The following is a 13,439-nucleotide window of genomic DNA, read 5'->3' on the forward strand; positions in this document are numbered from 1 at the left end:
ATATATATATATATATATTATATATATATATATGTGTGTGTGTGTGTGTGTGTTTATCCTATTTCTATTATTTTATCTTTCTTTTTGCCGTAATGTATGATTACAGTGTGATGAAGCCATATATATGAAATAGGACTTTTTACATACTCAGCTGTTCATTTAATCAATATATGAGTGGACTGACCGTCAATTGTGAATGACTGTTCACAATTATGGGAAATTAGACAAAGCCAATTCTCCTGGGACTTATTAAATTAACAATAATTAGAAGCACGAAGCTTGATTTTACCAGTTTCCTATAAGTAGCGTAAACTCTTGATTAGAAAGTGCTCATGGGTCCTATAATATAGACTAATCTGCAGTAATGCATCATTATTTTACTGTCCATAATTAGTGGAACCTTATTGTTAGAGTTAATTCAATCAATTCCAGCATTATAAAAAGAAAATAGCACTTAGGTAAACAATTAAACCTGACACTCTGCCAACTCTATGTAATGTAGAGAGTAGTAGCAATATTGATATAGAGATACACTGAAGGCAAAGGACCGATGAAAGCAGTATAGACTTTTCTTAAAAGGTGACAATGCTTGTTGCATTGGCCTAACATCTGCTGTACCCAAAAACAACTAAATATATATATATATATATATATATATATATATATGTATATATATATATATATATATATATATATATTAGGGGTGTGCACCGGCCACTTCTCGTGTTTTCGTGTTTTGATTTTGGATCTGGATCTTTCTTCGTCTTTTGGATCTGGATTGTTTTTGCCAAAACCACACTTCCGTGTTTTGGGTTCTGGGTTTTGTGTTTTGGATCTGTAATTTTTTTAAAGAAAGCATAAAACCAGCTAAAATCACAGAATTTGTGAGTTTTTCTGCTCCTATGCTATTATTAACCTCAATAACCTTAATTTCCACTCATTTCCAGTCTATTCTGAACACCTCACACCTCACAATAGTGTGTTTATGTCCAAAAGGTTGCACCGAGGTAGCTGGATGACTATGCTAAGCAACACGAGTGGGCGGCACAAACACGTGGCCCATCTAGGAGTGACACTGCAGTGGCAGACAGGATGGCAGTTTGAAAAACTAGGCCCCAAACAGTACATAATGCAAAGAAAAAAAAGAGGTGCAAGATGGAATTGTCCTTGGGTCCTCCCACCCACCCTTATGTTGTATAAACAGGACATGCACACTTTAACAAACCAATCATTTCAGCGCCAGGGTCTGCCACATGACTGTGGCTGAAATGATTGGTTCGTTTGGGCCCCCACAAAACAAGCTGGCAATTAATCTATCCCTGCACAAACTGGCTCTACGGAGGCAAGATGTCATTCTCATCCTCCTCATCCACCGATTCCTCACCCTCTTCAGTGTTGTGTACATCCTCATACTCACAGAGTATTAATTCGTCCCTGCTGGAATCCACCACCACAGGTCCCTCTGTACGTTCTGGAGGCTGGTCTCTCTGGAAGAGTTGATAATTCATTTTTATGAACATCATCTTCTCCACATTTTGAGGAAGCAACCTCCTATGCCTTTCGCTGACAAGGTTCCCAGCTGCACTAAACACTCTTAAACAGTACACACTGGAGGGGGGGCAACTCAGGTAAAATAGAGCCAGTTTGTACAGACCTTCAAATTGCATCTTTTTTCTGCCAGTACAGGTACAGACTGTCTGACATGCCTACTTGGATGCTGTCACTGATGTAATCCTCCACCATTCTGTCAATGGTGACAGTATCATATCCAGTGACAGTAGACATGTCAGAAATTGTTGCCAGGTCCTTCAGTCCAGACCAGATGTTCAAACTTGGTCCTGCCTGCCCTACATCACCACCAGTGGGTTGCTTAGGATACCTAAGTTTTTTCCTGGCAGCCCCAGTTGCGGGAGAAAATTAAGAAGGAGCTGTTGACGTGTCACGTTCAGCTTCAGCTGACAGTGTTTTCACCAGCAGGTCTTTCCACCTCTGCAAGCTTGTGTCAGCCGGAAAGAGAGACACCACATAGGCTTTAAACCAAGGATCGAGCACAGTGGCCAAAATGTAGTGGTCTGATTTCAACAGATTGACCACCCTGGATTCCTGGCAAAGCGAATGAAGGGCTTCATCCACAAGTCCCACATGCCGAGCGGAATCGCTCCATCTTAGCTCCTCCTTCACTTTCTCCAGCTGCTTCTGCAAAAGTCTGATGAGGGGAATGACCTGACTCAAGCTGGCAGTGTCTGAACTGACTTCACGTGTGGCAAGTTCGAAGGGCTGGAGAAACTTGCACAACACAGAAATCATTCTCCACTGCACTTGAGTCAGGCGAAAGTGGCCAGAAAATTTTTTCGGGCCACCCAAAGCATCTCCTGCATGCCCCTGTCGCTTTTCAGAAAATTCTGCACCACCAAATTTATTGTGTGAGCAAACCATGGGACGTGCTGGAATTTGCCCAGATGTAATGCCCGCACAATATTGGTGGCATTGTCAGATATCACAAATCCCCAGGAAAGTCTAAGTGGGGTAAACCACTGGGCGATGATTTCCCTCAGTTTCTCTAAGAGGTTGTCGGCGGTGTGCCTGTTACTGAAACCGGTGATACACAGCGTAGCATGCCTTGGAATGAGCTGGTGTTTCTGAGATGCTGCTACTGGTGACGCTGCTGTTGTTGCTGCATAAGGTGATACATCTACCCAGTGGACTGTCACAGTCATATAGTCCTTAGTCTGCCCTGTTCCACTTTTCCACATGTCTGTGGTTAAGTGGACATTGGGTACAACCGCATTTTTCTGGACACTGAGGACACTTTTTCTGACATTTCTGTACAGTCTCGGTATCGCCTGCCTAGTGAAGAGGAATCTAGATGGGATTTGGAACCGGGAACACACTACCTCCATCAATTGTCTAAATCCCACTGCACTAATGGCGGATACCGGATGCACGTCTAACACCAACATAGCAGTCAAGGCCTCAGTTATACGTTTTGATTCAGGATGACTGCTGTCGTACTTCATCCTCCTTGCTAAGGACTGTTGGAAGGTCAATTGTTTAGTAAAAGTAGTGGTGTTCCTACTTCCTCTCTGGGATGATGAATGACTCCCAACAGCAACAGCAGCAGCTGCAGCAGTAGGCATAGCAATGCAGGATCCTCTGGAGGAATCCCGGACAGGAGAGTCAGTCATGCCAGTGACATGGCCTGCAGGACTACTTCCAATCCTGACTAAAGAGGAATTTGACAAGGAGGGAGTTGATGGTGTGGTTTGCAGGCACTTGGATATAACAGGACAAAGGGATTTAGGTATCCCAGGGCTGCTTATGGTCTTAGCCAAAGTTTCTGAACTTGACAGTAACTTTTTATGAACGCACTGCAGGTGACGTATAAGGGAGGATGTTCCTAGGTGGTTAACATCCCTACCCCTACTTATTTCACCTTTACATATGGTACATATGGCAAGACAGTTGTTGTCCAGATTTGGCTAGAAATATTGGCAGACCAAAGAGGTGGAATGTTTGGACTTCTGCCCAGGCATTACCGTGATGGGCTTTTTCATCCCACGGACAACAACTGTCTCCCCCGGAGCCTGATTTAAACAACCACATCACCATCAGAATCCTCTTCGCCAACTTCCTCCTCAGCGCCAGCTACACCAGTATCCTCATCCTGTTGTACTTCAACAGTGACATCTTCAATTTGCAAATCAGCTAGTGGACTGTGGGTGCTCCTTTCAGCACTTGCATAGGGCATGCAAATGGTGGAAAGAGCCACCTCTTCCCGTCCAGTGCTGGGAAGGTCAGGCATCGCATCCGCCATCACACTTGGACTTTCCATGGGGATTTGTGATATCTTCTTAGAACGCACAGTTCTTCGCTGTGCTTTTGCCAGCTTAACTCGTTTGATTTTTTTAGTGGGATGAGGGCTTCCCTCATCATGTGAAGCTGAACCACTAGTCATGAACATAGGAAAAGACCTTAGCCGTTCCTTGCCACTCCATGTCGTAAATGGCTTATTGGCAAGTTTACGTTTATCCTCAGATGATTTAAATGTTTTTTTTTAAGGTCATTTTCCTGAACTTTGTCATTTGGGATTGTATATGCCCTCTAATATGATATTGGGCATCGCCTTGGCAGACGACGTTGATGGCATGTTATCGTCTATGTCATGACTAGTGGCAGCAGCTTCAGCACTAGGAGGAAGTGGTTCTTGATCTTTCCCTATTTTATTTTTATCGGAGAAAGTTTGGTCCTCCATTTACATTATATTGATATATACGTGCGGCTAAGGCGCACACAAACACAGAAAATAATGTTTTATTTTTGCTGGAGAGTAGTGCACTTTGTGGGTTACACCACCCTTTAAGAAATAAGCCAGCCACCTCTTTACTTATGGGACACAGGCACACGCTCGGTGCTGCTCCTTTGTTGATGCACGTGCAGCTACAGTGCACACAATTCACAAAGACAGAAAAAAAAGAAGAATTTTTTATTTTTGGTAGAGAGCACTTTGAGGGTTACACCACCCTTTAACAGACAGACACACGCTTGGCGCTGCTGCTTTGAGGATGCACGTACAGTGCACACAATTCACAAACACAGAAGAAAATGTTTTATTTTGTTTGGAGTGCGCTTTGGGGGTTACACCACCCTTTAACAGATGAGCCAGCTGGCCCTTTACTTATGACACAGGCGCATGCTTGGTGCTACTTTGTTGATGCACATGCGGCCACAGTGCACACAATTCACAAACACAAAAAAATATATATTTTTTATTTTGTTTGGAGTGCACTTTGGGGGTTACAGCACACTTTAATAGTCAAGCCAGCCAACCCTTTACTTATGACACAGGCACACGATGGCGCTACTTTGTTGATGCACGTGCGGCCACAGTGCACACAATTCACAAACACAGAAAATCATTTTTTATTTTGTTTGGAGTGCACTTTGGGGGTTACAGCACCCTTTAGTGGTCAAGCCAGACGGCCCTTTACTTATGACACAGGCGCACGCTTGGCGCTACTTTGTTGATGCACGTGAGGCTACGGCGCACACAATTCACTAACACAAAAAACATTTAAAAAATTTTTTGGAGTGCACTTTGGGGGTTACAGCACCCTTTAATGGACAAGCCAGCCGGCCCTTGATTTATGACACAGGCACATGCTTGGTGCTACTTTGTTGATGCACGTGCGGCTACTGCGCACACAATTCACAAACACAGAGAGTGCACTTTGGGGGAGCACCCCTGATGCACAGATCACCCCCTGGACAACACTACAGCACCCCTCTAGGGCTACAGCCTTTATGGGACACTGCACAACACAGTAAAGCCAGAACCTATAGACTTTGGAGTGGACACAGCCCCTATGGACAACTGACTGTACAACACAGCCCAGCCAGCCAGCCCCTATGACAGCAGCACAACACAGCCCAGTCAGCCCCTATGGACTGAGTGGTCACAGCCCCTATGGACAACAGCAGCACAACACAGCCCAGCCAGCCCTAGCTCCCACCCTCCCTCTTCACTGTCCACAGCTGGAGTGAGAAATTGCGCCATCGCGCGGACCTTTTATAGAATCCAAAACCTGCGAGATCCGGAAGGCAGGATGATGACGTTTTGCCTCGATTTAAGATCCGAGTCAGGTGGGAAAAGTTGAGCCTGACTCAGATACGACTCAGATCAGGGGGGTTCGGATTTCAGAAATCCGAACCCACTCATCCCTAATGTGTATATATATATGACAATAAAGCTGACCACAAGCGCCTCCTAGTGCATATACAGTGAACCAATTAAACCTGTGCAAATCTCACAACCTGTGCAAAAACAATTTTTTGTATTTATATCCTTGTCCCTATCCAGTTACCGTGACATACAAGTGACTTTGTGCAAGAAATACAACCGTGTAATATATATGAATAAATATATTTAAAACTGCATAAATAATGTGCATAAAAAATATTTAATTAGATAAAACAATTCATAGACAACACACAATGACATAAATACACAGAAATAATGGATAAAAAGCTAGTACTAAAAGATAATAAATAGCGATTTTTAGTAAAAAATAAATATGTATTTTTTAAATAAATTGGATTTATAACTTATCTTTTCCAAAAGTATTTTGGGAAGAGTTCATAAAGTGCAAGGTCAGGGTCCCAATGCGTTTCATCCTCTGGACTTCATCAAGGGGAAGTGTATGCATAGAGACAGAGCAGGGTTTATATACCTTAAGTACAGGAAGCACATGTCCTCATTTCGTGACATCATTTCCTGTTACCTATTTCAGGTCAAAAAGACGTATAATGTCCAGATTTTAACAATAAAATTTGTATTATGGCACTCAGTATAAACAGTATAAAACATAGAAGGCAAATAAAATATGTGAGTCAATGTTTTTCTGCTTCATGATTATAGTTCTGTCCAAGTGGAACGCATGTGAGGTGCACCCCGTCATTTCCGGTCTTGTGGTGCACGGGCTGGTATTGGTTTAACATAATGCCAGTCTAGGTGGAACGCAGGGAGAACACAGGATGAGCGCACCGCGTCACTTCCTGTTCCATGTAGTATTGGTTAAGTGACTACCAGTCCCCATATTACATCACCACTATATAGCTATTAAGATGTTGTTTTTCCATCTCCACGTCCCCACCGGAGGATGTGTCGCTCGCATGTACTTGTATTAGTAGGCCACGAGGTCGTTTTAGATGAAGGCGGTGGCCATTTTTGTAGTTCTTTTACATTAAGCCGGCGGCCATTTTTGTAGTTCTTTTACATGAAGCCGGCGGCCATTTTTGTAGTTCTTTTACTACTTGTAACAGTCGTCTTTGTGGTTTTGAGTGTTATGTCAAACACCAATCAGGGTCAATCGGAAAACAGAGGTTTGTCATTCTTAACATAAGATGTTCAATGTCTTTTCTTGACTGTTTGTATTCCATCACTGTTCTTCCAATATTTATGGATCATTATATTACTTCGGATAGGGATGGCGGCCATCTTGGTAGTTCTTTCATGACCTGTGGCAGCCATCTTTATAGTTCCTAAATGCTATGTCCAGTGCCATTCAATAAAGAAGTAGGAGGAATTAGCATTCTTATTCTGGGATGCTAATCGTCTTTATTGACCATTAACATGTATCCTGAAAAAGAGGAGAAAATTAAGGCAGACACAAATATGATGAACTATTTAATCAGAGACTCCATTCCCTGATTGTCAGTGCAGAAAGTGAACTATACAAAAAGACAATAGTCTATGGATACCAACTAAATAATAGATTTATATTCAGAGAGATTACATGTTAAATGGAAAGGTGACTGATGCAGGTGCAAAATTGTAAAACAAGACTCGGAGCCATATCATATTCTATATGCCATTTTATTCCCATTGACAATTTTACTACAACACCTGGTCTTCCTAGGAGGTCCCCCATCCAAGTACTGACCAGGCCCAATCATGCTTCGCTTCCAAGATCAGGTGAGATTCGGCATTGACATGTTGGTATGGTTGTAGGTATGTGTTCACTTATGCATAGATTTATGGACTTTGCTCCACGAGGACCTGTAATCAATCGCATTTCAGCTTCATCACCCTCCATATCATAAATAAGAACAATGTTTTAATAATAATGCTGTAGTCCAAACTTTTGCTTCCTTTTTTTTTTTTTATAAAGTTGTCTTTAATCGCCTTGGTACATGATAACGTGTATTATACCGCTATCATTGTATCTTAAGTCATATAAAAGGAGCTATTTCATAGTTATCGTTAAACCCCATGGGAAATAAAGTGTTTAATTCGAAGATCCAGAACATTTCACGTTGAGCAAGTTTTTTGCCAAGATCTCCCCCTCTCTCTCCCATGGTTACATGTTCTATTGCTTTAAAGGACAGTTCTTCTGGGTTGGATCCATGGTGTGTATTAAAATGTCTTGAGACCATGTGATTTTCTACTTTTTTCTTGATATTCCTCACATGTTCCAGCATCCTTAACTTGAGGGGCCTCTTTGTTTTTCCCACATATTTAGTACCACATGAACACTCTAGCAGGTAGATCACTGATGTTGAATTACAGTTCATGAATTCCTTTATTTTATATTCCTTCGAATTATCATGATTCTTAAAGATCTTCCTTTGTGGATTCAAATATTTACAGATATTGCATCGACCACATTTGTAACATCCAACACATTTTGGTAATGTTCTAATGGGTTCTGTTGTGTCACTTCTCAGGAGACTTGGTGCTAAAGAGTCTTTAAGGCTTTTTGCTTTCCTGAACACAGTGGGTGGCTTTGGTGGAATCACATCCTTTAAAATAGGGTCCAACAGCAAGATGTTCCAATGTTTGAAAGTGTCGCTCTTATCTTTTTTTCCTGTCCACTATAGGTGGTGATGAAGGGGATTATTTTATTTTCTTCTTTCTCCTTCTGTTTATATATTAGTAATTCGGACCTCACCAGATTTGTAGTTTTTTGAATTGCTCTCCCGAATTATTTCTTCCGGGTATTCTTTGTTTTGAAATCTTTCTTGGTAGATTTGGATCTGTTGATCACACATAGTTGGATTACTACAATTACGTTTGATCCTGTGGAATTGTGAATACAGAATATTGTCCTTCCAACTCTTCAGATGATTACTTTTATAATGTAAATGACTGTTTGTATCAACTTTTTTAATGTAGTTACTTGTGCAGATCATCTCATTATCCCCTATCAATACCAAGTCCAGAAATTCTATGGAAGTTCTATTAAAATTGGGAGTAAATTTCAAATTCATATTGTTGTCGGATATATGTGATAAAAACGATGTAAAATTCTCTTCTGAACCTTCCCAAATCATTAAAATATCATCAATATATCTCTTATAAAAATGATATTATTTTTAAAAGGGTTGTTATTATATGCATACTCCTCTTCCCAACATCCCATGAATAAATTCGCAAAGTTGGGTGCAAACATCGTCCCCATTGCTGTTCCACATATTTGTCTGTAAAATTGGTCCAAAAATCTAAAATAATTATGTTCCAAGATAAAAGCCATTAAATCACATAAAAATTCTCTATGTGTTGGGTTCATTGAAGGGTCTTGATTAAGAAAGTATCTACAAGCGTTAATTCCTTTGTGGTGTTCAATACAAGTGTACAATGATTGAACATCTATGGTAACCCAGGAGTAACTTTCTTTCCATGCTAGGTTTTCCACTGCTTGTAAAACATGTGTTGTGTCTTTTAAGTATGACTCTAAGTTTTGTACATACTTCTTTAGGAAGATATCAACATACTCAGAAATGTGTGAAGTGAGTGATTCAATTCCAGCAATTATTGGTCTTCCTGGAGGCTCTAACATTGATTTATGTACTTTAGGTAGGAAATAAAAAATGGGGGTTATGGGACTAGTATTCATAAGGTATTGGAATTCGTTTTTATCTAAAATCTCATTGTGTAATCCAAATACCAATAGTGTTCTTAGTTCATCAATATATTCATTAAGGGGATCTTGTTCTCCAAAAGTCGGTTTGCTTCTTTCAAATAATAAGATCGATCCATAAGTACTAGTCCCCCCCCTTGTCAGCTGGTTTCAAAACAATATTTGTGTTCTTTTTCAGATTTCTTAGTGCCTCTTTTTCACTATTCTTAAGATTCTGCTTCTTTGTTGGCACAAATTCTTCTTCGCAAAGTTCCTTTTTCACCATTTCATAAAATATGTTGATGTGACTTCCTTTGGAAGAAGAAACCTACACCACTAGATCCAACAGCACATGGAATTTTCAACTTATCCCAACATCAGCTTACACCACCTGAAATTTCTCTGCTCAGCAAAGGACTTAACTTTTCTCCAACAAGCAATATGAACAAATTCGAAACCTTTATTGATTTAAATAAATTTATTAGGAACCTCACACTAAAAAGACATTACTTAAAGAAGGAAAATGAAATTGTAAATAACTTTGAGATGCAAAAATCTAAATCTGGCCTGAAGGGGAAGTCAAAATACTATCCGATTGAGTCCAAAGGAAGTCACATCAACATATTTTATGAAATGGTGAAAAAGGAACTTTGCGAAGAAGAATTTGTGCCAACAAAGAAGCAGAATCTTAAGAATAGTGAAAAAGAGGCACTAAGAAATCTGAAAAAGAACACAAATATTGTTTTGAAACCAGCTGACAAGGGGAGGACTAGTACTTATGGATCGATCTTATTATTTGAAAGAAGCAAACCAACTTTTGGGGGACAAGGACTCATATATTTTACTTGAACAAGATCCCCTTAATGAATATATTGATGAACTAAGAACACTATTGGTATTTGGATTACACAATGAGATTTTAGATAAAAACAAATTCCAATACCTTATGAATACTAGTCCCATAACCCCCATTTTTTATTTCCTACCTAAAGTACATAAATCAATGGTAGAGCCTCCAGGAAAACCAATAATTGCTGGAATTGAATCACTCACTTCACACATTTCTGAGTATGTTGATATCTTCCTAAAGAAGTATGTACAAAACTTAGAGTCATACTTAAAAGACACGACACATGTTTTACAAGCAGTGGAAAACCTAGCATGGAAAGAAAGTTACTCCTGGGTTACCATAGATGTTCAATCATTGTACACTTGCATTGAACACCACAAAGGAATTAACGCTTGTAGATACTTTCTTAATCAAGACCCTTCAATGAACCCAACACATAGAGAATTTTTATGTGATTTAATGGCTTTTATCTTGGAACATAATTATTTTAGGTTTTTGGACCAATTTTACAGACAAATATGTGGAACAGCAATGGGGACGACGTTTGCACCCAACTTTGCAAATTTATTCATGGGATGTTGGGAAGAGGAGTATGTATATAATAACAACCCTTTTAAAAATAATATCATTTTTTATAAGAGATATATTGATGATATTTTAATGATTTGGGAAGGTTCAGAAGAGAATTTTACATCGTTTTTATCACATATATCCGACAACAATATGAATTTGAAATTTACTTCCAATTTTAATAGAACTTCCATAGAATTTCTGGACTTGGTATTGACAGGAGATAATGAGATGATCTGCACAAGTAACTACATTAAAAAAGTTGATACAAACAGTTATTTACATTATAAAAGTAATCATCTGAAGAGTTGGAAGGACAATATTCCGTATTCACAATTCCACATGATCAAACGTAATTGTAGTAATCCAACTATGTGTGATCAACAGATCCAAATCTACCAAGAAAGATTTCAAAACAAAGAATACCCAGAAGAAATAATTGGGAGACCAATTCAAAAAACTACAAATCTGGTGAGGTCCAAATTACTAATATATAAACAGAAGGAGAAAGAAGAAAATAAAATAATCCCCTTCATCACCACCTATAGTGGACAGGAAAAAAAGATAAGGGTGACACTTTCAAAACATTGGAACATCTTGCTGTTGGACCCTATTTTAAAGGACGTGATTCCACCAAAGCCACCCACTGTGTTCAGGAAAGCAAAAAGCCTTAAAGACTCTTTAGCACCAAGTCTCCTGAGAAGTGACACAACAGAACCCATTAGAACATTACCAAAATGTGCTGGATGTTACAAATGTGGTCGATGCAATATCTGTAAATATTTGAATCCACAAAGGAAGATCTTTAAGAATCATGATAATTCGAAGGAATATAAAATAAAGGAATTCATGAACTGTAATTCTACATCAGTGATCTACCTGCTAGAGTGTTCATGTGGTACTAAATATGTGGGAAAAACAAAGAGGCCCCTCAAGTTAAGGATGCTGGAACATGTGAGGAATATCAAGAATAAAGTAGAAAATCACATGGTCTCAAGACATTTTAATACACACCATGGATCCAACCCGGAAGAACTGTCCTTTAAAGCAATAGAACATGTAACCATGGGAGAGAGAGGGGGAGATCTTGGCAAAAAACTTGCTCAACGTGAAATGTTCTGGATCTTCGAATTAAACACTTTATTTCCCATGGGGTTTAACGATAACTATGAAATAGCTCCTTTTATATGACTTAAGATACAATGATAGCGGTATAATACACGTTATCATGTACCAAGGTGATTAAAGACAACTTTATAAATAAAAAAAATAAAAAAGGAAGCAAAAGTTTGGACTACAGCATTATTATTAAAACATTGTTCTTATTTATGATATGGAGGGTGATGAAGCTGAAATGCGATTGATTACAGGTCCTCGTGGAGCAAAGTCCATAAATCTATGCATAAGTGAACACATACCTACAACCATACCAACATGTCAATGCCCAATCTCGCCTGATCTTGGAAGTGAAGCATGATTGGGCCTCGTCAGTACTTGGATGGGGGACCTCCTAGGAAGATCAGGTGTTGTAGTAAAATTGTCAATGGGAATAAAATGGCATATAGAATATGATATGGCTCCGAGTCTTGTTTTACAATTTTGCACCTGCATCAGTCACCTTTCCATTTAACATGTAATCTTTCTGAATATAAATCTGTTATTTAGTTGGTATCCATAGACTATTGTCTTTTTGTATAGTTCACTTTCTGCATTGACAATCAGGGAATGGAGTCTCTGATTAAATAGTTCATCATATTTGTGTCTGCCTTCATTTTCTCCTCTTTTTCAGGATACGTGTTAATGGTCAATAAAGACATTTAGCATCCCAGAATAAGAATGCTAATTCCTCCTACTTCTTTATTGAATGGCACTGGACTTAGCATTTAGGAACTATAAAGATGGCTGCCACAGGTCATGAAAGAACTACCAAGATGGCCGCCATCCCTATCCGAAGTAATATAACAATCCATAAATATTGGAAGAACAGTGATGGAATACAAACAGTCAAGAAAAGACATTGAACATCTTATGTTAAGAATGACAAACCTCTGTTTTCCGATTGACCCTGATTGGTGTTTGACATAACACTCAAAACCACAAAGACGACTGTTACAAGTAGTAAAAGAACTACAAAAATGGCCGCCGGCTTCATGTAAAAGAACTACAAAAATGGCCGCCGGCTTAATGTAAAAGAACTACAAAAATGGCCGCCGCCTTCATCTAAAACGACCTCGTGGCCTACTAATACAAGTACATGCGAGCGACACATCCTCCGGTGGGGACCTGGAGATGGAAAAACAACATCTTAATAGCTATATAGTGGTGATGTAATATGGGGACTGGTAGTCACTTAACCAATACTACATGGAACAGGAAGTGACGTGGTGCGCTCATCCTGTGTTCTCCCTGCGTTCCACCTAGACTGGCATTATGTTAAACCAATACCAACCCGCGCACCACAAGACCGGAAATGATGGGGTGCGCCTCACATGCATTCCACTTGGACAGAACTATAATCATGAAGCAGAAAAACATTGACTCACATACTTTATTTGCCTTCTATGTTTTATACTGTTTATACTGAGTGCCATAATACAAATTTTATTGTTAAAATCTGGACATTA

General features: G+C 39.5%; 2 pseudogenes; one reads left to right on the top strand and one right to left on the bottom strand.

The window, feature by feature from the left end:
• Nucleotides 1-7,390: 7,390 nt before the first annotated feature.
• Nucleotides 7,391-7,509, bottom strand: LOC148539195 (5S ribosomal RNA; annotated as a pseudogene).
• Nucleotides 7,510-12,231: 4,722 nt separating this feature from the next.
• LOC148539196 (5S ribosomal RNA) lies at nucleotides 12,232-12,350 on the top strand (annotated as a pseudogene).
• Nucleotides 12,351-13,439: the final 1,089 nt, after the last annotated feature.

The sequence above is a fragment of the Taudactylus pleione genome, unplaced genomic scaffold (assembly GCF_031769625.1).
Source record: "Taudactylus pleione unplaced genomic scaffold, aTauple2 ptg000026l, whole genome shotgun sequence".
In the NCBI taxonomy this organism is placed as follows: Eukaryota; Metazoa; Chordata; class Amphibia; order Anura; family Myobatrachidae; genus Taudactylus; species Taudactylus pleione.